Consider the following 26,132-nt stretch of genomic DNA (forward strand, 5'->3'; position numbering starts at 1 on the left):
ATTAAGTCTGTCATTCTATCAACAGAAGGAAGAAAATCCTGATGTAGCTTGGAAATCACAGCAGCCAGAAGATAACAGCACCAGCTGTTGAAAAAAGCTCAACTTATGCTGGTATTTTGTCCCAGGAAATCTCATAATGGGAAGACTGAAAGAGAGTAAAACGGGCCCAGGGCATATCTTACAATATGATAAGGAATTCCACAGAGCCACTCTCTGTATAGACTCCCGTCTGTGAGGACTGATAACAGAAAGTCCCAGAACAATGTAGCAAGAGTGGCTAAAGCGTGGATTGAGTGTGCAACTCTGCAGCAGTATTGTTTAATTCACAGGCAAATCCTACGGTATCGGCGGCACAATGAACTGCATTACTTTCCAATAATCCGAGTTGCAAGGATAACATCATTCTCTTGTCTGCCACTAACCATTCTCTCTTGCTGACAGCATTCCCGTGTTCCCCAGAAAGTCCTTGCTGCTCTACTATCGTGAGATGCAGAAGGACCCCAAGCCCACCCTAAGTTCAGAAAACAAGAGCTATCAAGAAGCTCTGATTCTGCGGCATATAAAGAAGCCCAGAAAGGCAAGAAGAGTTTTGTTCCCATTTTTTCTGGGCTTGTTTGGCTTTTTATTTTTGCTATGGAGGTTTTGAACGATTGATATAATTTGTGTGTCCAGCAGGGAGGAAACTGACCTGAGAAGAGACCCAACCCAGTGGAAAACAGTGTTGATTGAGAAAGTAAATCTTTGTCCTTGGAGTCAGCCACACATGGCTTTTCAACCTTAAAAGTAGGTCTGAAATTAATTTGAATCAGGTTTTCTACAATTGTGTTCAAAACATTGACCAATACAACTGCTATCTTCCCTTCACCCAGCAAAGGCATTGACAGTCCTTGAGGAAAGAAACACATAGCTTTTTGGAGCTTGTTCCAAATACAGAAGCTAGGCTTGGAATAAGTAATCAAACAGCAGCAACGTTCTCATGAGAGGACAGAAACCTAAGCAGCCTGGGGGTGAGCTGAAGGCATGCCGTGGCTAAAAGATTTGTTCAGAGAACAATTGTTGCACACCAGGTCACCTAAGTAAAAGATAAAACCTTTAATTTCAAACAAATATCAAATGTTGAAAATGTTTCTCAGAAACATTGATGAAAGTATAATTTTGACAGCCATTTTGGAAACTGCTACTATCTAATAAAAGCACCCATAGTTATCATTACTTCTAAACATCATGTTAATAAAAATGTGGAATGTTCTCATCCAAGCACATGTGTAAGAATGTTCCTGGTGCATCAAGAAAGAGCCTGTACTTCAGAGCTGAAGAAATGAGTCAACAGTTAAGAGCATGGACTGCTTTTGCAGAGAACCAGTCTTCGATTCCCAGCAACCCAAGTTGGGTACCTCACAACTGCTTCTAACAGCAGCTCCAATGGGATCCAATGCCTTAACCTACACCCATGTGCACATGCACACACATACACATAATTAAAAAGAATAAAAACAAACATTATTAAGGGAGCCTATATCTCAAAATAACCCAAGCAGCCATCAACCAATAATAGAATTAACTAATAAATTATTGCTTATTTTCCCAGTGGAATACATACAAATTTATAATTAAATAAACAACAACTATTTGGTATAAGCAATTCTCATGAACATAAAAAGTAGGGTTCATCTTGAAAAGGTCTAAAAACAAGGAAAACCCCTGATCCGAGGAGTCCAAGCAGGAAATGATTGTCAGCAAAGTTTCATCCTACGACCTGGTGTTGGGAACATGGATTCACTCTCTCTGCCCAACTGACTTACTGTTAATGATGCATCACACAACAATTTAAATGAAGCCAAGGAATGATTATCTCCTATTCACATTCAAATACTCAAAACTGCTGTGTTCTCGGCTTGCTGAAATATCAAAGCCTGGAAATTTCATGCAATGATCTAACTTTAACCTTGGATGTACAATTTCTCAGTGAGGTGCTCAGAGAACATTAATGCTATGCAAATGAATGTTCTGGTGATGACTGTGAGAAACCTGGTTACAAGACATCCTCCTTCGTCACTAAAGGAACCAGCTTGGGATACAGAGCATTTGTTATGAACCAAAAGCATCAAAAGAAAGATCACACAAAGCTGAGAACCATCTGAATGCCATGCTGAAGCTGAAGTTGGAGATAGCCCTTCTACAACAGCATTACCCACAGTCATGTACCCAACGCAGCAGACCAGCACAACTGATGTTCGCTTGTATAGCTTTAATTTTCTTCCTAACACACTTGTAGAAATACCTGAATTTGTATTCAGCAAGGATTGCACAGCTGAGTCCCTATAGAAAACCCTGTACAGTTCCTCTGCTCACTTTTATCCATCACAAAGTGCTACTTTCAACTAAAATAGCATTTTCATTCCAACTTAAATTGCCCTTTCCAAGAGAGTACCGCAAGGTCCATTCCTTGATGCCTGTTTGTCTCCCCTCCCAGCTCACAGGTCTGCTTCAGGCTGAAAGGCAAGTGTGATGTGAGTGATTTCATCTCTTTTTCTACCTAGAGTTTCTCTTTCCTCTACCTTCTTCCTAATGAGCTCTGAATGGTCGGGTTTCAGGAAGCGGAGAGATAGTGAAGAAGGAAAGGTGGATGGAGATCTCATCAAGGCTAACGGGCTTCACAGTTGACCCCCGTGGCTCATTCCTTGGACACTCTCCCGTGTCCTCTGAACATCACATTCCTGCATGCTATGCCACTGCAGTGGAAGGGTAGGCATTCCCTAGGCTTGCTAGAATCCATAGGCTCTCAGCTTCTTCCTTTGTCAGCTTCTTTAACCATGTTCTCTTCTGAATGTGACCACTCATCTTCCAGTAGAATCCTATTGAGATGGAGCCCGAAATTTCCTCCAGACCTATAGTCCCTGGCACATTTGTTCAAGGAAGAGGATCATGTGTGTTTCTAGGAGATTATTCTCAATGAATGAGATGGTGCTTGTCTTCACAACTGATGATTGGGAGTTGCCAGTAATGCCACAAGGCACCTCTAATCCCTGGACACAGCCTGTGTTGAGAACCTGTGTTAGGAACTGCCAACTCCGCAGAGCATGGAAAAGTTCCAGAGTAGCCTTTCTGAAGATCCACAACTAGATTTGGGATCCCCATGTGCTCTGGAAAAAAGGGGGAAATGTATAATGTGCCCATGGCTATCCCCACAACCAACATGTCAAATTTCCTTTCTTCCACTCTGTGTACCCTTTTAAAGTCTTCAGCAAGCCAAAGGGCCCCAGAGCAACAGTGCCTGTCTTTGTCTCTAGCCAATTCCTTGCGAAGTCTATGTGAATCTGACTTTTGAATTTTACTTCTATTTTATCTGACATCCTGTCAAAAATTCCATTTAAACATTCTGTTATAAGAACATTTATTAAGTCAACAACTAGAGTAAGCTCCATTTTACATCATGGGGTATCTTTCCTCACAGGCCTATCAGGTAGAAGCAACTTGTTAGTCATAAAGAGAGGCACAGCCAAGATTCAGATTTGGGGCCTTGCTTCAGAGATTCTCTATACCAATGGTTCTCAACCTTCCTAATGCTGTAACCCTTTAATACGGTTCCTCATTTTGTGATTACTCCAGCCATGAAATTATCTCACTGCTACTTCATAACTGTAACTTTGCTACTGTTATGTATTATAATGTAAATATCTGATGTGCAGTGTATTTGCTATGTGACCCCCAAGAGGGGTCGCAACCCCCATGTTGAGAACCACTGCTCTATTCTATTTCCATAGAAGATCCAATTATCTAAGTTCATGATAATGAAAGGGCATCATCTGAATTTGGGAAAACTTGCTTTCATTTCTTTTTATTAAAATACAGAAGGCAAATGTACAATTAGCTCTCTTAAAAAGAATATCAGTATCTTAAATTATAAAGTATATAGCACACATCCTTATGCCCTGATCTGTCAAATTACCAATGCTGTTGACTGAATCTTGGGTCAAGGTTAATTGCCCTGTATCATCATCTCCAAGTAGAAGGCTTTTAATACCATGGAGAGGTTAGCTCATAATAGATTCCTGTATCTGGATTACAAGGCTAACAAAAAAAAAAAATCGAAGAGAGCTGTAAACAATACCATGTCAATCCCAATTCATTTCTCCACAATGTAATAAAAAATATCAAAAGTGGAAGCAAAATATAAAGTATAGCTGGAATTTATATAACTTATTGGCCTGAAAATTTAAGCTTTGCCATTTATCAAAACAGAAAAGTGCATCAATTATAGCTGTGATGTCTAGCAAGACACCAGATCTGTAATAGGAAATGATGAAAAGCAATTCTTTTAATTCCCACTTTTAAACAAGATGGACCATCTTGTGGCTCCAAATTGAAGTGGACTATGTGTACACTAAACACAAATTTATGGATTTCTCTTTAATGAGCCACAAAAGATGGAAAAGATTCCAAGCAAGAGATTTAAAACAATTGATGAATAAAGAGTTAAAATACTCTTATGTTATTTTCTTAATCAGGGATGAAAACCAGGATGATTAATACAGCTGTGGCAACTTCTATTGATTATAAAGAATGCCTGAGTAAATGTTTGCTGGATTTTTGTTAATAGAGGTTTGAACTCTCAACTTACTTAACCAAATACTAATATTTGGTCATACAGGAGAAGTTTCAAGCTTAGTAAGAATAATTTTATCTCATGGTATAAAGCATCACTGCAAAAGATGGGAGATGCAGACTAAAATTAATAAACAAGCAAAATGTGTGCCGGTCCCCACTGGGCCTTGATGTCATCAACACTGAATTAAATGCAGACTTTAGAAAGCTCTGTGTTCTCAAATGTTTCTGCATTAATGTTGAAATCTTTCCGATGCCTGTTGATTTCTCTCCCTGGATCCTGTCCTTTTTTTTGGTTTTCGACAGTCTTTTCATGAAACGTAATTCATACCTTAAACTTTTTGAATGTCATTTGAATGAACCCTTGTATGAATGGCCTAAAACCCTCGAGATCTTCATTTAAACCCATCAGCAAGCCTGTCCTGCCCACTCACGCTCCTGGCTTAGATCAGATCGCCTGCTTAAATGCAGTGGTGTGTATCCCAGTAAAGGTATCCCCTGCAGGGCAGAGCCTGTGCTGTGCACATCCAGTACCTAGCAGAGCGTGGGATGGAATGGCAACTCACCTAAAAGTCTCTGAAATGAACAATGTCATCAACCTGTTAATTTTAAGTGAAATGTAAGCAACTGAGGGGTCTGATTCAAACTTAAATGGGAAAGTACACAAATAATTTCAAAACATAAGAAAATTTTGCTAGAGTCTTCCTCTGTGTCTGTGAGTGTGTGTTGTCTGTGTGTGTTGTGTGTGTGTGTGTGTGTGTGTGTGTGTGCAGAAGCTTTGCCAGTGTGGGCACAGGCAGAGCGGCAAAGTCGATAGCATGTCTTCCTCTTTCCCTCTCTGTCTTATTTTTGAGACAATGTCTCTCATGTCACTGAGACTGGAATTCACTGTTTTTGTTACACTGACCAAAGAGGACCAGAGATCTCCCCAAATCTGTCCTCCTACACATACACACACACACACACACACACACACACACACACACACACACACAGGAGGTTACAGATGTGCACTGCCATGCCTGACTTTTACATGGGTGCTAAGAATCAAAAACCCAAAGTACAAGAACCACTTTATACACTACACTGAACTATCTTTCTAGCCCTGAAATCTTATTTTTAAAAGGAAAGAAAACAGACTAATAAAATACTATTAAAAGAAAGCTCTATTCAAGACAGCGTCTAATTTCTTGGTTTTTGAAAAACAGTGAAGATATATCATTATCCCATATTTTCTGGCAGCATAGGCCACATGAAAACTCAAATGTGAACCATTCATCTTCAATCTGAACAAAACTGAAAGATATATATTATTTTTTAAAAAGGCCACTGAAGTTACAGCAGGGAAATTCAATACATTGTAGTCAGAATGAAGGCACTTTCGATATTATATGTATTCTTGAGTAGTAAGATTAAATTAAAAAATATGTAACTGATTTCTAAAAGTAATTTCAATTTACTAGAGGTACAAAACTTACTAATTCTCATTCCAAATGACAATGAATCAGGGCTCTTAGAAGTAGGGGGGGGGGGGGGGGATTTAGCTCAGAGGTGGAGTGCTTGCCTAGCAAGCCCAAGGCCCTGGGTTCAATCCTCAGCTCAAAAAAAAAAAAAAAAAAACAAGAAATAGGGGGAAATGATTTTTATATTCCTTTTGTTTCCTGTGATTTGTCTTACAGAATCAACTCTATTCTAAATTCTGTTGCCTATAAACGGAGACTCAGGATTGGGCCATTCTCAGTGTGAGTTGCCGTGGGTTCAGAAAAATAAACACTTTAGTAGTTGAACTGCAAAAAAATATAATGAAGGTCAACGATAAAGCATAACGGAAGCATCCATCAAAAAGTCTGCAGTATCGTGACGGAACTGAGTGATTACAGATCCTGTGTTTACCTCTTTGCTCTCATTTGTGCTATTAGACCTGGGGAAATGTTCACCTGTCAACTGATTAATCTACCAGAACATGTCTAGGAATTTGGATCTACTGAAAGTTAGCATGTATGAGAAGTACAGGAAAGGTTTGGTGACTGTTGAAAAAGTTATATTTCTGCACCTAACTGCTGTATGGGCCACACCACAGACCACCCAGCTGCCCCCTTCATCCGCAGAGTAACCGACTAGGGAGTGCTGGGTATCAATGTGATTTACATGGTTTGCCACAGCCAGGTGCATTTATGTGTAATTGCTGACAGACCCAGCTCAGCTCTGTCCTAGCAGTGAGGTCTTTTTTTACCCAGTCACAAACAGTAGAAAAGGGTGGTCTGGTTCTAAAGGAATGTTGTGAGATTGTATAATTTAAAACCTACAAAGGAAAATCTGTCCCAACTCCATCACACCGGTAACATGGCATTCAAACAGATCAGGTAAGCAGGAAAGTGAAGACACTCCAAAATTAGATTTTTGAAAGATAGAGGTTCCCAAAACTAACTTTGGAACAGAACTTAAATAGAGTGAGAGGCACAAAGACGTCTAGTCATTTCAATGAAATATACCAGCATGGAAAGCAGTTTGTTGCTTTATGGATAAACCAATGGATGATTGAGCCAATTCTTATTTTTCAGCATGTCTTCTAGCATCATGTGGGTGCAGCCTTATCCCTTCTGATGATAGTAATCAGTTCCCACACTGAGTGAAACAATATGACCTGCTTGCTTGAACGAAGGATTGAAAATCAAGAACTCTCTACCCTAATCTTACTCTGCCAATGATTTGTTCTTTGACCTTAGGCAAGGAGTTTCATTTCAGCTTCCTTATCTACAAAATGAGAATGATGATCTTATCTATATAACCCCACAGGGCTAGTTCTAGCGTCATTGTTCACAAGGAATGATAGATCTTTGCCATGTGCAATGCATGGGCACTGTATTACAGTATCAGTAATATCAAATAGCCTTGTCAACAACTCAGGGATGCTTCTGGAGTAACATTTTCTACTCTTTGCACAAAGATACCTGCAAAACACAGTGGCTCCCCAACAGATTTGGTAAAAAGAAAAATGTTGTTAATTCAAGGTGACAGAAACCTGCACTTAGAAACTGCTTTTTTGGTTTGACTACAGAAAATTTGCCTATAAATTTTCAAAATTATGCCAGAGACAATCTTGATGACTCTTCCTGTAACAATGCCTCAGAGCTTAGGCTACATTAGCACTGCACCAATAAGTAAAGAACGTATAATTGAATTATGATGAGGTATCTCCCATCAAAACAGAATTCAAAATACACAGTCATTGCTTTTCTTGAGGACCTGGGTTTAGTTCCCAGCACCTGCATTTGGTGGCTCACAGCTGCCTGTAACTCCGGCTCCAGGCGATCTGACACCCACTTCGGCCTCCACCGATACCCAGCAGAAACACATACGTATACACACAGATCAAAATAAAATCTAAAAATTAAAATCACACTCATTGTATAGTGAAATCTTACTCTACAGAAAAGGACTAGGGCTTGGGAATGGGAAATTGTATCTGTCTTAAAATATTAAGAGGGATCATGTAAAATAATTGTTCTCTCTTTTGGAAAAAAATACAGAACAAAACTGAAAAGAACAGCGACAGCTAGCTTATATTATGGATATAACTTACTTACTGGGTCCCCAAAACACCCTGTGCTAGGAATTTTCAGTATGCTGTGGACATTAATCACTCAGTTTTGTTGTTAAACTGGTATTAGGTGAAGATTCTGTGTTAGCTGACTCAGAAAAGCTTGCTGAAAATGCTCTTTAAGGAAACAGGTGGTCACTCAGACATCTCTGGAAACTCCAGGATTATTCTGGTCTACGGCTGTGCCTAGGTTGCGACTGATCTTCAGAGGCAGCATAGCCAATAACCAGTATACTCAAACTCAGCCACCTTTCCCATGCTGTGTAACACAGAAATCATGATCCTGAGCCATGCAGCTTCTAAATGCTTATCACATGTTGAAGCTTATTCTGAAGAACCCTGTAGAAAAACCCCATATAACAGAAATAGCCCAATTCTCCTCCTTAATTTTCTGGCTCCCTAATTTAACCAACTCTATTTTAAGAAGAGATTGCTAGTTTTATTGTTTGTAATCTGATACCTAAAATAAATGAATATATTTTTTATTACCAATGCAAATTTTATATTCACTATTTAAGCTAATTCTAATGAAAATTATCTGTTGCATAAAATTTCACATGACAATCGCCCTTTCCGTGTTTGGTATTATGATGAAACCCTCCACAAAGCAACGAGACTCTTTATTCCTCTTGGGACTCTGACTCTTCTCTTGGTATTATGTCTGCAATAAATCACCAGATATTAGCATTCTGGCATTATATCAGCTCAGTTTCCTGCAGAAACTCTTTCACTAGGCTAAGATATGATAGGACAGACTAGCCAGTGCTTCTCCTTCCCAAAACTTACCCTAAGGAAGTGATTCAAATATTGATATGCTTTTATCTAGTTATGCCTCTGCCTTGTTTCAGAAAGGGCTAACGTCTTACATCTCAAAATAAAGAACAATTTAAAATAAATGGGGGGGGGGCTGGCATAATATCTCAGTTGGTGGCATGCTTGCCAGGCAAGCATAAGCCCTGGGTTCAAGCTCCATTACAGCACCCAAGATGAATAAAGAAATAAAGAACATAATGTTCTAATTGTAAAAAGAATATGAAGGTGAAGGAAATGGGACAAACAGAAAGGAAATGCCAAGATGACTCTGGCAATAGTGGTACCTTCAGTGGCCCATCCATACTGGTAAAAGCTGGGTCTAGGCTCTGACTTTGCTCCTTTTGAGAAACTTACAGTAAAGACAGAACCGCATTCAGCTATATGATTCCATAAAGCATTTAACAAACTATTTGTCCAAAAGACACACACACACACACACACACACACACACACACAGAGAGAGAGAGAGAGAGAGAGAGAGAGAGAGAGAGAGAATGAGCTAAATATGTATGATGTTAAAATGAGAAATAAATTTCTAGTACAGATCACATAAAGCAAACATGAAAAACATGGCAGTCAATAGCATCAAAGACATCCTGAATAGTAAGTATAGCAACACAAAGCAAAGAGGAAATTCTTATAAAGTCTATTACTGTGGACTAATTTGAAACCTGAAATCCAATAAAAGCATGTGCATGGGAAACTTAAACAGCAGTTAATCACCCCAAAGAGGAAAAGCAATATGAGTGAGAATGTTCACTGCATCATTTTATAGGACTAAATGATTGTTAAATTGCAGTGAATCTGGGAATTGAGACTTAATTGTAGAAACTGAATAATTGTAAAAGTTATGTAGCAGGGGGAGAAGATATGTATTTACTGTAATAAGTGAAATAAATGGCATCTACAATTAAGAGAAGATCATAATTACAAACCTAAGGATACAGCTGGCAGCTCACATGTTCCAGAACCTCTTCACTGCTGAAGGAATCCAGCTGAGGTTCCTTGCGGAAATCATAATTGCATAAGGACAAAGATGATTAAATTTGCCAACATGAAGATTACCCTTTGATTGGCAAATTTGTGGGTGTTTTAGTCCATCTGTTTTCCATGTCAGCTATAATAACAGTACACAGCCTTTAAAATAAGAGCATATACATCATGCTTCCAGTCGGGTTTTTTTCTTTTTGTTGAGAAACAATGTAAAAATTAGCCATCTAAAGCTAATTATCTATACCTTTGGCTCAAAACATTGTCTAGTGTGACACATAATGTTCTTTACACAAAGAAACAATGAAATCCATTTCTCTTTGACACTGAAAGTCATAACCCATTTTCTCTTTAAAAAGCAGCATTTCGGGTTTTGCCTCATCTCCTGGAAAATCCCTGGCTGAAACCATTTCTAAATTCTTATAATTATCTCCCATTACAGACTCAACAAGGGCCCATTCTTGTTTCTTCTCCATTGATTTTTTTATATTTATCTGTATTTTAAACTGTTTCAGCACTACAACTTAAATGATCACTCTTTTGTAAGTGCTTGCACAAGTTAAATGATAAACAATGAAATGGTGCAGTCCACTTTTTCATGTCAGGAAGAATTTCTTCTGTGCCACAGCGTGTTTCAACAAATAGTTTTTTAATGAAGGAACTGCCTGGTGAATTAATAACTTGGTTTTTTGTTTGTTTAGTTTTTTTTTTTTTTTTTTTTTTTGAGAATTTCTACTCATGGAAGTTTTAAGACTCCAGGGTATGAGAGGACCCTTAAAAGGACAACTTTAACTAGACATGCTTTGGAATTCTAGTATTCTATTAGAGATGAGACATCAGAGAAACAGAAGATAATATATGAAATAAAATTCTGTTGAGTTAGTGTATTTTTAAATTTTTAATAATGGAGAAAATGCCTGGATGTCTAAAGTAATGCCTACATGTCTAGAGTAATGTGTTAGTTGCTTGCAGGGCTGGGATCCAAGTCAACCCTGCAGCATGGTCTCCAAAGGCCAGCACAGGCAATGAAACCCACCGATCATCTACTACCCATTTCCTGAGTAAAGAAAATGTGATAATGTAGTAACTTCCAGACAGCATGTTACATCTTCCAAAGCTCTCTGTGGGATTTCAGATCTCCCCCAGAACTCTCAGAAAACCTTCCCCACGGTGAGGAACTCAGACTAATTCTTACTCGCCCTTAGAACTCATATTTTATTGTTACTTATTCCCTCTTTCCCCCATTGTATTTCAGTTAAACAGAATGAACATAAAAATACTGAGGGAAATGCAATCAATGAATAGCAAGAAAACTACTTGAAGTCAGTTTTGATCTCATTAATCAATGTTTCTGTCTGTTGGGATTTAAATACGGAAACATCCTCCAGAGGCTCATGAATTAAATGATCGATTCCGAGGAGCACAGTGTACAGAGGTGGAGACACTGAGTGGGCAGCTGATCATGAGGGTCCAGATATCAACCGTGGATTCATCCCTGATGAGCGAGGGGATGACTAGTTGGATGGAAGTCACCGGAGGTAAACCTTTGAAGGCTGTGTTCTGTCCCAGGCCCTGGCTCTCCTTTCTCCCAGATCCCTGAGTGCTATGAGGTGGGCAGCTTTCTTCCCTTTTGCCCTCATACATCCTGTGCTGATCCTGACCACATCTGAACTGAAAACTCTGAGACCAGGAGCCAAGTCAAGCCTGTGCCCCTTTATGTTGTTTCTCTTGTGTGTTTTATCACAGCAGAAGAGCTAATGCAATCTCCTGAAAACTCTGAGACCAGGAGCCAAGTCAAGCCTGTGCCCCTTTATGTTGTTTCTCTTGTGTGTTTTATCACAGCAGAAGAGCTAATGCAATCTCCTTTCAAAAGACTCATTTTTGCATATTAGCTCACTTGCTTTCACACTAGAACGCTGTCCGGTTCCGTTTTCAACCTTGGTTTTTCTATAGTTGTTAGTTATTATGAGGCACAATGTTATTCATTAAGCAGCGCTGTTTACCACGTGAAAAAAGCCATGTGAGGCCTAACAAAACCCACTACAAGAGCTTATAAGGGGAACAGAAGGGAGTGTTTAGGCCTATGGAAATGGTCGTGCAGGGAGAGAGGAGAGGTGTCCGTGACCTGCTTTTTATGAATTCCCCCACGCATGCGCATATGGGCTTAGTTAGCCAAACCAAGCATGTGCATAGATTACGTGATCACGCTGAGGGCAAATTACATGACCACTCAGTGCATGTATGGCCCCAAAAATGACTAAGTGTCTTGCCAGGTAATTTCCTAATTACACATTCTTAGCTATAAAATCATATATGTAAAATTTTATTTATAGTGGAGCCTTCAGGACATAGAGCCAAACCAAAGGAAGCTAAGCCTCTGGGGCTCTTGGAAGACATACTGGGTTGTGACCTCTTCTGGGCTTTCTTTGCTTCCCAGATGCTATAAGGGGGGGGGGGGGGGCAGCTTTACCCCAGCCCATGTTTCCCACAGCGATGCCTGGCTTGGAAAAGGCCCCCAAAACAATGGGGACCAATCATCCATGCATTGAAAGGCATGAAACCATGAACCAAAACAACCTTACCTCTTTTAAGTTATATTTCTCTAGTGTTTTACTGCAAAGACAGAAAAGTAATTCATGCAGACAGTAAATAACTTGCTTCTGTATCCAGGACAGGTAAATTTTGATTTTAATGGTTTGGTTTAAAACCAGCCAGTGCCAGGCAGTGGTGGCACATGCCTTTAATTCCAGCACTCAGGAGACAGAGGCAGGTGGATCTCTGTAAATTAGAGGCCAGCCTGATCTACACAATGAATTCCAGGACAGCTGGAGCTACACAGTGAAGAAGAAGAATGAGATGGTGATAAGGTCCATTTCTACCTCTGATACCCGCTCGAGGAAATGAAGGGGTGTCAACTGAGCACTCTTGGAAACATTGTAGCCATTTAATACCAGGATCCTACTCTTCATTTAACATCTCGGGTAACATCTTGGGCTGCTCAAAGCTGTCTTTATTTATCTTCTGTATCCCTTTAGAGACCTCAAATAAGACAGGTAAATATTTAATTCAAAGGAAACCATCAACTACAGACAGCCTACATAATGGGAGAAATCCCTGCCAGCTGCACATCTGATGGGGAATTAATATTGAGAGTCTATAAAAAAAAACTAAACACAAAGTAAGCACATAACCCGGGACTAGTAAAATGTAAAAATCGTTCTCAAAAGATGAAATACAGTATTTTCATGCCAATAAGCATGAAAAAATAGTCAGCCTCAGCAGCCATCAGGAAAATAGAAATGAAAACTTCATTGAGATTCCATTTCATCCACTCGGAGTGGCTATCATTAAGAAAATAAGTAAGAACACATGGTAGTAAACATGAAGGTAAAAGAACACATGTAATGTAAACTAGACCAGTCACTGTGGGGAGAGGGTATGAACACAGGACCAATACACGACCAAAACTAACACTCCTGGGTAATTTACCCTCACAACCGTGAGGCAACAAATCACAGAAATACTTGCACATAGATGTTTACTACAATGCTATTTAGGTTACAGAATCAACCTATATCAGTAGAGAAAAGGGTCAAGAAAATGTGGGATGTGCCACAATAGAGTTTTACTGAGCCTAAAAGAAGAACAAGGCTGTGTTGGATTCAGGAAAAACAGAAGCAACTATAGCTTGTCTTGGTGAGCAAATGAAGTCAGACTTAGGAAGACAAATGTCACATGTCTTTCTCATTGGTGGCTCCAGATTTTATTGAGATACATAGAACCCTGTGTGTCCATATGGCATAAAAGCAGCAATTAAAGTGTCTAGAGGAATGGAGGCAACCCATAAGAGTGAGGAGAGATCAGAGCAGGACAGGAACAGGGTCAAAGTACTTTATAGAATTGTATGAAAACATCCTTTGAAACCCACTCTGTGGACAGTGACCCCAGAGAAAAATTAATTCAAAATCATATTTTCTTTTCTTTCTTTCTTTTTTGTTTGATTTTTTTGAGACAGTGTAGCCCTGGCTGTCCTGCAACTCACTTTGTAGGCTAAGCTGGCCTTGAACTCAGAGATCTGCCTGCCTCTGCCTGCTGAGTGCTGGGATCAAAGGCATGCGCCACCACCGCCACCGCCGCTGCCACCACCACCCAGAATATTTTCTTATTCTCAAAGTTTCCTCTTAGCTGGAATTCCCCACAATCATTCTGAAAAGAAGACCTTCAAGCTAGAGACGTCAGGATAAACGCTAGAGGCACGGGATCATCTCTGACTCCTGTCTTTTCCTGATCTTCTAACTCTGTGAGCACTATGTTCCCCCATCTGTCCTTCCCACTGTCACTCTCTGGCTGAGGGCGCATCAGTATTTTGTTCCTGGGTTCACCAGTAAGGTCAAATGCAAGTTGTCTCCCGCCTCACTGTGTATCTTCCACCATCAACACCAAAATGCAAATATTAACTAATTGCTCTCCTCCATAATGCTCAAGTGCTTCCCATTGCCTGAAGTGCAGACCCCCTAACAGTATTTACTCCCATATTCTCTTCAAGGTTTAAATGCTTACTTACCATTCCAAGACGATAGTATTCTGTTTCCTATCCCCGTTCATTTGCATAAACTATTCTCTACAGTTAGAATCCCTTCTATTTATATATTATATATTAACTAATTTTTCAAGACAAGGCCCAGGTATCTCTTCCTTCCTTAAGTTTCCTATTAGCCTAAGTAAACCGAGTGGCTCCCTTGACTCCAAGTCTCCCACTGCATATCAGCCTCTAGGGCCTAGGCATTCCATGGTGTTGCTATTATGTATTTTCACTGCACCTGTCTTAAAAGGCTTTGAGCCATTTGATTGCAATGATCACGTCTTCATTGCTTTATCAGCCTAGTAACAAGCACAAAACTGTCTCATCATCGTAACAATCATTGTTTATTGAGCTTTTATTATATATCAAACTTAGTGCTAAGGGCCTAATATACATGATATCAATGAATCAGCCCTGATGCAGAAAAAAAATGAAGCTAAATTGGCTTTAATGATGTACTCAAGGTCACTCAGCAATTATGTGCCAGAGGCGAAACTGAAATCCACATAGGTTCAGATTGGTTGATGTCTTAAGCCTTTCATCTTCTTAGACCAGTCAGAGCTCTTGGAAGGACTTATCTGGCCCAGACTCAATAAAGATCAAAATTACAGGGCAGCACACCACACCTGGGAATTTAGGTCAAGCAGTGAACCTCAGTAACACTTTTCCACTGGTTTTTTTTTTTTTTCAAAGTTACTGCAATTGTCTAATACAACAAACCTTACAAGATATCTAACATTTATAAATCAATCAAATTAAACTGAAAGTTGATGGAATGTAACTGACTTTATACATTTGACATAGTGTACAAACAACCAGGTTCTCAGCACAGTTGAGGAAAAGGTAGGTACAGAAATGATGAGTCTATAGAAGACCCAAGTGTGTTCTTATATTTATCATTCTTTGTTCCCTGTATTCCCAATGGGAAGACCCTACACCTTGCTCCAACTCAGACAAAATCTAAGTGGCTAACATCTCCAAGAGCTGCTGAGTCAGAGTTAAAAATCACATGGCCAATGCCCAATCCTACTGTGAGCATGCTGAAGGCCAATAAATGCTTTAGTCTACTTTTTGAAGAAAAAGTTGTTTTAATGTGTTGACTCTGACTCAGTGGTAAATTAGAGATCCTCACAGAGAACATTTTGATATTTGGTAAACTTATTTATTGGGGTTTGTGAATGGAAACTACTTGGTGATGATAAGGAATTCACCTGTGCCTTACAAGCCTCTTCCTTGTGAGTCAGTTTGGGGTAAGGACAATCTTGGGCTTGGTCTCAAGAGAGTTGGTGTGGAAACCACCTTCTCTATAAGCTTGCGAAGGATTTTACTCATGTCTTCTAACTTCCATTTCCTCCTCTGTAAAGCAGAGTAGAAGATTCTCTGCAGGACCATTGTGACCACTATAATAAAGATACTTAAATTTGACCATATTTCTGTGCATAATAGCCACTGTACTGCTTCCAAACCCCAGGCAGCTGACACCTCTCAGGCTCCCCCTTAAGTGGACACTCAAGTCGCTTCTCTTCAAGACCCCTCCAGGAGAGGAGAGGGATAGAAGTCAAAGTATGATAAAAATAGGCAATGGTGCCTTGTTTATATTTAAAGAATAACAGATGGAATTTCTACCTTACATTAAATCTAACACCGCATTTTTGCATCCTTTTTTTCTAACATGAACTATATGTCATAGAAACCTCTGAATCCAACTGCCTGACTATATATATATATGCCTCTAGATTCTTTCCTTTCAGTCTGTATGATTCTGGACAAACTGCTTCCATCTCTCTATCCCTCGGTTTCTCCATCTGTGAATTGGTAACGGAGTGCAGTTCACAGAACGGTGAAGGCTAACTGTGTTAGCACATAAAATATGCAAGATGTGTCTGCCACATGGTGACCACCATCTAGCTCACTATCATGAATGGCAACGCAGCCAGTGGGGGAATCCGGCTGAGGCTCTAATGGCCTTGCCCTTCCAACCAAGAGGATTTTATCAGACAATTCTGCCTTCCAATTTCTTCCAAATCCCCAGTGTAAAGAAGCAATCTCCATTTCTACTCCAGCTCAGTATTATTACACAGAGAAAAATATCTTCTTTGACTGCGATGATTTGCTTACTGAGCTAGAAGTCAGAGAAGCTCAACAAATAAGTAAGTATCTCTCCAAAACGAACATACAACTTTTATCTATTTTGCATCTCACCTCTATTGCCAACTAAGATATAAGTTCATGAGTCAGGGACTATCTTATTTTCCATTGTCGCTCACCCCTCTTAATACTTCCAGGGACATGAAAGACATTAAACAACCATTTGATGAATGAATCGCATGTTCTCTTCACTCAGGATGGACTTACAGTGCAGATACAGAAAGTGCCTCTCACTATAATTACGTAAAAAGGGAGGCATAATTTTTGCCTATTTATTCTTCTGTACTGCTTTTGCCTTCTCCGTGTTTTAGTTTTCATAAAACTATTTTTTATGAACATCTGTAGGTGGGAAGAAGATAGGTCTGCGAGGAGAAAGGGGAGAAAGGAAGTCCCTACTCCGCTAAGCAACTAGGAAAGTAAATTTAGTCTCTGTCAGGAATAGGCTTTTAAGGCAGCAAAAGGATTTTTAAGAGTCTAGTTCCTGTGCCGAAGTTTCTGACAGATGCATGCAAAGCATGTTCTTAAAATGCATTAGAAATTACTTCCTGATTGATGGGACATTAATAAAGAGCTATAAATTATCTGATGCGCATGTATCACTTTAAATGCACAGTCTAACATTAGAACTCCTGTACTATTAAACTGGATTGTGTTTATTTTGGTCCCTTTTTATATAATGAACATATTTTGCATTCCAATCATGATCTAGACACTAGATGCCATAAGAAAATTTAAACTTTGGCCAGTCTTTCAAATAAAGCCAGATAATTTTAACCTTCCTATAAACTACTGGGTCATGAAGACTGAAAATACATAAAAAAATACGTTTAAAAAAATCCATACATTCGCATGGTGGCAGTGTATGGGAAAAAGTCAGAGTAGCTTTCAGTTGCTATTCCGTGGAAGAAAACACTAAATTTGGTGGGTCATGCACACACACAAATAAAGATAAAAATGATAAAGGATTTGTGAGAGAAAGGAAGAGATCCAATGGAAGAGGGGGAAATGGGATCGAGTGGTGGAGCTGGAAATGGTGTACATATTTGAGAAAATTAAATGAAACATATTTAAACATCATCTGGGAGTTTTATTACAACGAAAGTTTAGCAACTTTGTAATTTTGACAATTCCCCATTGTGGTTTATATTATTTGTCAACTATCTATGTGGGTATGCTTTCTCATTCTAAGAATGAAGATAGCGTTGTGGGGGCCGGGGGGGGGGGGGCGGGGAGAAAAAAATAAAATAATAAAATTCATTTTCTAGCTTCATAGCATGTGATTTCCTGACATACCACTAGAGGGAGTATGTGGTCAAAAGTCGGCCAATGGCAGCATTTCAGAAGGGAGCGGAGGAAGCTTTCAGAGTTTGGGCTTTTTTATTTTATTTCTTTCTTTCCTTTTTCTTTTCTTTCTTTTTTTCTTTTTAACGAGGGGGTACTCGTTCATAGGCTGCATACAGAATAAAGGAGTAACTGTCCAGCCTGTGGCTGGCATCTCAGCTTTGGCTGTTCATCTCTCTTCGCTTCTCTCAGTCCAGCCGTTCACCGCTCAAAACTTTGGTCCTCCGACTTTTCACCAACATGAGATCTTTAAGTTTACAGTGAGATGTGGGCCTCCAAACTAAGGAGATTGTTAGTTTTAATTCCTGTTGCTATTCACAAATACAGGCCATACTGACCTCAGCATGGCCACATTAGTAACACACACGATGAACTATCTTTGTTATTCAAGTGTGTTGCTGGTAATGGATAAACAATATACAGACCTATATTTTTTTGGAGTGGTGTTCAAAGTAGATTGAAGAAATCATTTTTCCATTCTCGGTTTAAGGAGCATGATATATATTTTAAAAGTAAGGAAGTCCCACTGCCTGGGTGTCTCCCAAACATTTCAAGCTATTCAATTGTCTCACTTATCCAGAGTGCCTGATCCAGCTGGGGGCTCCACAGCTTTTGGTTCATAGTTCATGTGCTTCCATTAGTTTGGCTATTTGTCCCTGTACTTTTTCCAATCTTGGTCTCAACAATTCACACTCTTACAGCCCCTCCTCTTTCTCCACAATTGGTCTCCTGGAGCTCTACCTGGGGCCTGGCTGAGGATCTCTGCATCCACTTCCATCAGTTAGGTTCAAGCACGACAGTTAGGGTGTTTGGCCATCTGATCACCAGACTAGGTCAGATCAGGCTTTCCCTCAACCGTTGCCAGGACCTGTCCTCAGTGCATGAGCTGGCTGCTTGGAACCTGGGCCTTACGTGGGGACACTTTGCTCAGCCTGGAAGGAGGGGACTGGAATTGCTTGTACTGAATCTACCAGGTTGAGTTGAATCCCCAGGGAAGTCTTTGCCCTGGAGGAGATGGGAATGGGGGGAAAGGGCTGGGGGGAGGAAGGGGAGGGGAAGGGAGGGGGGAGAACAGGGGAACCCATGGCTGATATGTAAAATTGAAACACAAATATCTGTATAAAAAAAAGTAAAACTTGAAATAAAAAAAAAGTAAGGAAGTCTTTAGGAATGGATATTATTTGAACAGAAAAACTTTTGTTTTAGGGTTTGTTTTTGTTTGTTTGTTTGTTTGTTTTTGTTTGTTTTTTATTTTAAGACAGGGACTCTACATAACCATGGCTGTCCTAGGACTCATTATGGATACCAGGCTGGCTCAAACTCACAGAGATCTGTCTGCCTAGTCCTATGTGCTTTGTTCAAAGAAAGTAAAAACAAACATTGGGAAGACCAGACTAGAAAGTTTAATCACAGTAGATGGTGTAACTCTAACAGGAAGCACAGGATAATTTAAGGTCATATGGAAGATTATCCTAGAACTATGAAGACTTTCAAAAGTTCACAGCATCCTTATCCATCAGAAAAAAGCAAGCTACTGTGAGATTCCACCCCACCCTTGTCAGAATGGGTACGAACCAGAAAAGAGGCAATAGCATGCTGGTGAGGACTTAACCCTTATTCATTGCTGCTGAGTGTGACTTAGTACATTTATTATGGGAATCTGTATGGAGGTCTGTCGAAAATGAGAAGTAGAACTACTCTGTGACACAGCTATACCACTCTAGGAAACTCAAAGGACTCAGTTCTACCATAGAGATACTCTGTACATCCATGTTTATTGCAGCATTATTCACACTAGCAATGGAAATAGAACCAGCCCAGACATCCCTAAACCGATGAGTGGTTAATGAAAATGTAGTATATAGCAATGGAATTTTGTTCAGATGTAAAGAAAAACAAAATTGGAGAAACATGGATGGATCTGTAAAGTGTTCTATTTAGCAAGGTGAGTCAACCTCAGAAACACAAAAATCACACGTTCTTGCTCACAGGCAAACTCTGACCTAGAGTCTCCACATTCATTGTGTATAGTAGGGGTGTGAGCACAGACTGTGACATGGGAGGGGATGCTACAGAGGTGGGAAGAGGTAGAAGGAAAAGGAGGGGACGGCAAAGCAGAGAGATGTGAAGGCAGAGAGATGAAGAGGAAGGGCTGGAAAAGCACTGTGGGGGTTGGTGAGATGACAAACAGGAGGGTGAGAATCAACAAAACCAAACTTAGTTTTAAAATGCTAGAAGAGGGCTGAAGAGGTGGCTCAATATTTAAGAGCACTGGTTGTTGTCCCAGAGGACCTAGGTTTACTTCCCAACACCCACATGGCCACCCACAACTGTCTGCAACTCCAGTTCCTGGGGAGCCAATGCCCTCACAGAGACACACATGCTGGTGAAACACCAATGTACATAAAATAAAAATGAAAATGATAGAATGAAAGCTGATATTGTATATGCCAGTTTAAAAGTAAAAATATATATATATACTAACACTGAAAAACAAGTCAAGTGGGATATTTCTTAGGTGAAGCCATGAAAGACTAAAATGGTAAGATAAGCAGGATTGTGTGTGCTTGTAAAGCGGGGCTATTGAATGCCTCTTTGGGGATCTAGAAAAGATTTAGTAATGCAGTAAAATGTGTAATGCTCTGTTGTATGAAAAGTAAACAAAGAACTTAAGGAAACATTTGAAGATTCTTGAGTAGGCATCAGTGGAAACCCCAGAGTTTAATCCTAAGCCTGCAGTGAAGGGTAATATGTGAAGGAGTCCTGTAGCTAAAGGAGGAAGAAACAGATGCACGCAGACAGACAGACAGACACAGCGGAAGAGGAGGTGACTACTTCAGTGTCAACAGCTGGAGAGCAAAGGCAAAACTATGTAATTTATCAACTTAATAAAATTGGACTAAAAAAATGCATGCTTTGGAAAATCAAAATTTATATCTTTATAGTGATCTTTTCTGTAGTTAATGGTATAAAAGGGAATTGTGAATTTTTTAAATCTTTTGAAATTACTTTTTTCCTGGATTCATGTGAAAATTATTTTCTGTTTATTTTTTATATTGAAGTACTTAGAAAATATATTCATATATAGAGAGATGTTTTCACTTATCTTACATGTAATCCTGAGTCATTTCTTCCTGAAGGGCAAGGCTGTTATTTTTTTTTTGGGGGGGTGGTGTTAAATGTTAGGGAACTTTTCCTTCTGTTACTGAATTACTATCACTTCATTACATCTAACACTTCCATTTAATCTAACAATTTTGGGGGATGTGCCTGCTTTCATGTGATGCGCGTCCTCACACCCTCCATCTGCTTCCTTCTCTTTCCACTTCGAGGAGACGCTTTAAGCCACCAAATGCTATCCACAGGGACAATTTTCTGCCTATCATTGTCTGTCATCATATCCTGGTGCGTCCTGTGCCTGGTTGCACAGAATTTTTGCTTTCTTGTATTCCAATATTTCAGATCAAATGTGCTCAAATTTTTCTTCTATTCCTTTTAGTAAATATTGTCTCTATATTTTCATAGGCTACTATTTTCTTCTTAAATTCTATTTTATATAAAAAGGAATTATTCTATGACTAAGAAATGTGAAAACCTTTACACTAAAATGTTTCATTTTATTGCCGGAGATCCCCCTTGCCCAAAGGCACTCATTTTTATTTGAAATTGTTTTGCTGCATACTTATTGTCTTTCTCTCTCTTTTTTTGAATTTTTTCTTTTACTTTGAGATAACAATGTTGTTATATCATTTTTTTCTTCTCTTTCCTCTGTCCAAACCCTCCCATGGATTCTTTCTTGTTCGATTTTGAATTCATGTCCTCTTTTTTCATTAATAGTTGTTATACACATATATGCTTACATATATCCATATGTATTCCTAAATACAACCTGCTTGGTCTGTATAAAGCTATTTGTATGTACGTTTTGAGTACCTTTTGGAAGTGGGCAACTATTTAGTGTGCTCTTCCCGGAGGAAGACTATTTCGTCCACTCTCAGCATTCCTTAGCTGTCTACAGTTCTTTGTAGAGGGTTGAGGCCTGGTGGTCTTTCCCCCTCCACTTGGGCATGTCTATTGCTATTGTCCTTCCTCAGGCCATGTCTAGGCAATCATGTTGGTGAAGCTTTATGGGTGCAGCTCCTGACATTCCTAGGACACACAATCTGACATCAAACTCCCTGAGCCTCTGGCTCTTCCAATCACTCCATCCCCTCTTCTTCAACTAATGTTCCTGATGCCTGGGGTGCTGGTGTAGTTTTATAGATGTCTCCATTGGGACCGGGCTATACAACTCCACATTTTGATTGGTTATGGTTTTCTGTAATGGTCTCCATCTGTTGCAAAGAGAAGTTTCCTTGACAAGGGCGACTACTTATCTGTGGGCCTAAGAACAAATATTTAGAGTATAGTTTGGCATTATCCTGGTTTGGTATTCTATGAAGTTTTTAATACAATTTGTCTATATTTCCATACAGAGGGAAGTAATATAGGGTGATTTAAATACACTTAAATGCTGACCTGTGCTCAATATAAGAATGTTGGCTAATCACGTTTTAGAACATAAGTTGGGAAATTCTTTCATAAGTAGCCAGAATCTTAGGCAGCTGTTGGTACTGAGTGAATAAAACAATCTGAAATCCAGGCAAAAACAACAGAGACACCATCTGCCCTCCTCTTTCCATTAGATGAGTGCACAGCTCCTCCATATGCAGCAGAGCACCCAGCCTCTAAATACATGCCAAAGGAGAAAACATCAACCCTCACTTTGCTAGGTGGATTGGTCTTCTACTTCACTGACATGAATACTAGCAATAAGAGGAGTTGGGGGACGGGTGAATAGGATCAAAACATGTATAAAATGCTTAAAAACTAATGAAAAGTTAAATTAAAAGGAAATGTAATTCAATACATTGCAACAGATATGACCAGAAGGTTTGCCTGTTGCAAATCAAAAAATTTGTACCTTGAGGCTTTAATTCCCCAAATGATGGATTTGGAGGTGAGGCCTTTGAGAAATTATTACAGGAACTCATGAGCATGGAGTCCTTTAAATGCTGTGGTAAGAAGAACCTAAGGGCCTATCTCTGTCATATAAGGTAGCCATCTGTAAAGCAGGAAAATAGCCCTTCCTAGACACTAAATATCCCAGCCCCTTTATACCACATTTCCCAGCCACAAGAACAGTGAGAAATGAATGGTTTTTTTTGTTGTTTTTTTTTTTTTGTTGTTGTTTTTTTTTGGTTTAAAACCACCTTAAATCGACTATGATGGCAATGATCAACAGTTAACATTTAACCAGACAAATGTGTGAGAACAATCCCAAGAGCCTTGTGCTCTTGCTCTTTTCCTGAAGATCAGCTCCTCAGACCAGTGTGCACTACACTGTTGTTATTTACCTGTTTGCTGGGAAGAAAGCTACTGTCCCACTCAGACATAGGAAATGAGGACACTACACATAGACAACTCCAGAGCCGTAAAATTGCTGCCACACAGGAGACCAGCAGCTGCCTGGCCTTTGCAATACAATGTCTTCCCTCTCTAAGACAAGGGTACATGCTGAGCACAGGTCAAGGAACCTTTCCACCTTCCTCCTGTTTTGCCCTCCTCTACAGCCACTTACATATCAACTCATCTTTGCTCCTGTAAGAAGGGGGTTGGTGGGATGTATCTAACATCGTGACTCTAATAAGTCACTATGAATGGATAGAGCTTACAGGGCTGCTAAGAGTCTGTCACTCTTAATGTGTTCCAGAGCAAAATAGAAAGTAGGATGGTGCTTCCTATAGAAACTATCAGCTAGCTACTACCAACTTGTGAAGGCAACATGAGACAAAATGTAATAAAGGAAAAATATAACTTTCCAGAAATAAAAATTTTAAAGCAAAGGAGTTCATTGTATCATGAACTACAAAAACACCAAATTCACTGACCTCCATAGGGTATCAGTTTCTGCTTATTTAATAATGGAAGTTGATTCTTATAGAGTTCCACTCAAAGAGCAATAATGTGGATCATTTCTTATGCTTTCCTTCAAGTAGCTCAAAATGACAACATGGAGAGTCTTTTAAATAAACATTTCAGGGTATTCAAAACAAGAAGACTTCAATGAATCAAACGTATGGCTTCACAGAAAAGCAGAAAAAAAGAAAAAAGAAAAAGTCCTGTAATGAATACCATAGCATCCTGAAACACAAGAATGAGTTTCCTTAAGAGCGTCCTCCAGGAGTCAGCACTCTAGAGAGAAGGAGGGTGTTTGCCTGTGCATCTGCATGTGTGTGCACACCCACACAAGCACAGATCCATGGGCTGCATAATAAAATGTTAATTTAACTTTATAGAGTATTTAAAACATTGGCAACACAACTTATCTGTAGTAACATTAGGAAAAGGCAGCATAAACCATAACTCACAGAAAAGTCACTAGCTATTACAGTCAATGATATTTGCAATTAAGCTGAACACAACTAAATTACGACTTTAATTAAAAGGCATTTTCTGAGATGGCACCAACATGTTTAAAATTTAATACATTCTATATGAGATAGTGGAGTTATTAACAGAAGATTCCCTTTCTGCAGTGTGTGCACTTTTTAAAAAGCAAAACATCTTTAACCAGTATCAAATGCTCCCAGAATCCATAGAAGTTTCACTGCTTAATAAATTCAAGGAACAAATTTTTTTCCAAGTCGTTTAATACTTGTTCATGCTTGGGATATACAATTGTATTTACATTCATGGTTAATAGTAACAGAATTGATGTCAAACTCTAGTGGCCACAAAGTCCACATTAATTTTAAATAAAGAATGAATAGATGACTCAGGAAACTGCTAATGAAACACAGAGCCCTTTGCCATGGGGCAAGAGTTGGCCTTAAATGACTCAGCATATCTGGAAAGTTTGGGAGTAATAACTGTGGTGGAGCAGGGTGTGTGGAGTGGGCTTGAGTCTGGACCTGGCAGGGTAGGATGCAAGGCAGGGGAACCCTGAGGAACGACATCTTCCATTTTTTTTTCCTCTACCAGAGCTATATTACTTGGAAAAGGCTGACCTGTTAGGGTATGAAACCATGCTTCTAAAATAATCTAAAACATAAAAGAGAAGAGGATTATCTGTGATCTTACAAGGCCCAGGCTTGCTAGTTTAAGGAAGTGTTGCTGGCCTTGTTTCTTTGTTCAAGAGACTACAGAATGAAGAAGAGAGTGTTCAAGTGTCTACTGACAGTTTTTTACAAATTATTAGGAAAATGTGGAGGGACAGAAGAATCATGAAACAGAAGCAACAACAAAGTTCCTCTGCCCTTTGCAATGCACTGGGAAAAGCACATTTTTACACTTAATAAGAAGGCTGCTCATAAATCAGTATGCCTTTACCTATATAAATTCACCATGAAGGATACACACAAGGTCAACATGAAGGACACACACGAGGTCATCAGGAAAGATAAAGACAAGGTAAATGTGAATGATACACACGAAATCAATGTGAATAATACACACAAAGTCAACATGAATGACACACAAGGTCAACATGAAGGATACACACAAGGTCAATGTGAATAATACACACAAAGTCAACATGAATGACACACACAAGGTCAACATGAAGGATACACATCATTTTCAAGGGGACTGCTTTTTTCCTAATTCTCTTTCAATTGTCTTTAACATTACTTTATAAGGCATGTGTAAATACTTAGTATATTAACATCACTCAGATTAATCCTCTCTTACAGTATTCAGGAAGTCACTTCACATCATGCTGGCCTCTTCCACATGTGGACATTATTCTCAACGAACATACATGAGATGATACTCTTCTTGCAAAGGCAGTTCTGTATTTATGTGATACTTCTAATAATGGCAACAAATATTTTGAAGGATAAAACAATTTGATTCTAAGAATTCTAGTGTATGTGTGTGTGTGTGTGTGTGTGTGTGTGTGTGTGTGTAGATATATCTGTGTGTGATATGTGTATGTATGTGTTAAAAATAGGCATTATTTTTACTAGAGAAGTATATCTTATAGGCTTCACAGCAACCATAAATAACCAT

General features: G+C 39.3%; 1 protein-coding gene across 1 annotated transcript in view; it reads right to left on the reverse strand.

Annotated features, from left to right (window-relative positions):
* Window positions 1–26,132, reverse strand: part of Frk (fyn related Src family tyrosine kinase) — a 101,641-nt gene that overhangs the window by 22,568 nt on the left and 52,941 nt on the right. The gene's annotated exons all lie outside the window — the stretch shown is intronic.

Source organism: Onychomys torridus, chromosome 19, assembly GCF_903995425.1.
Source record: "Onychomys torridus chromosome 19, mOncTor1.1, whole genome shotgun sequence".
In the NCBI taxonomy this organism is placed as follows: domain Eukaryota; kingdom Metazoa; phylum Chordata; class Mammalia; order Rodentia; family Cricetidae; genus Onychomys; species Onychomys torridus.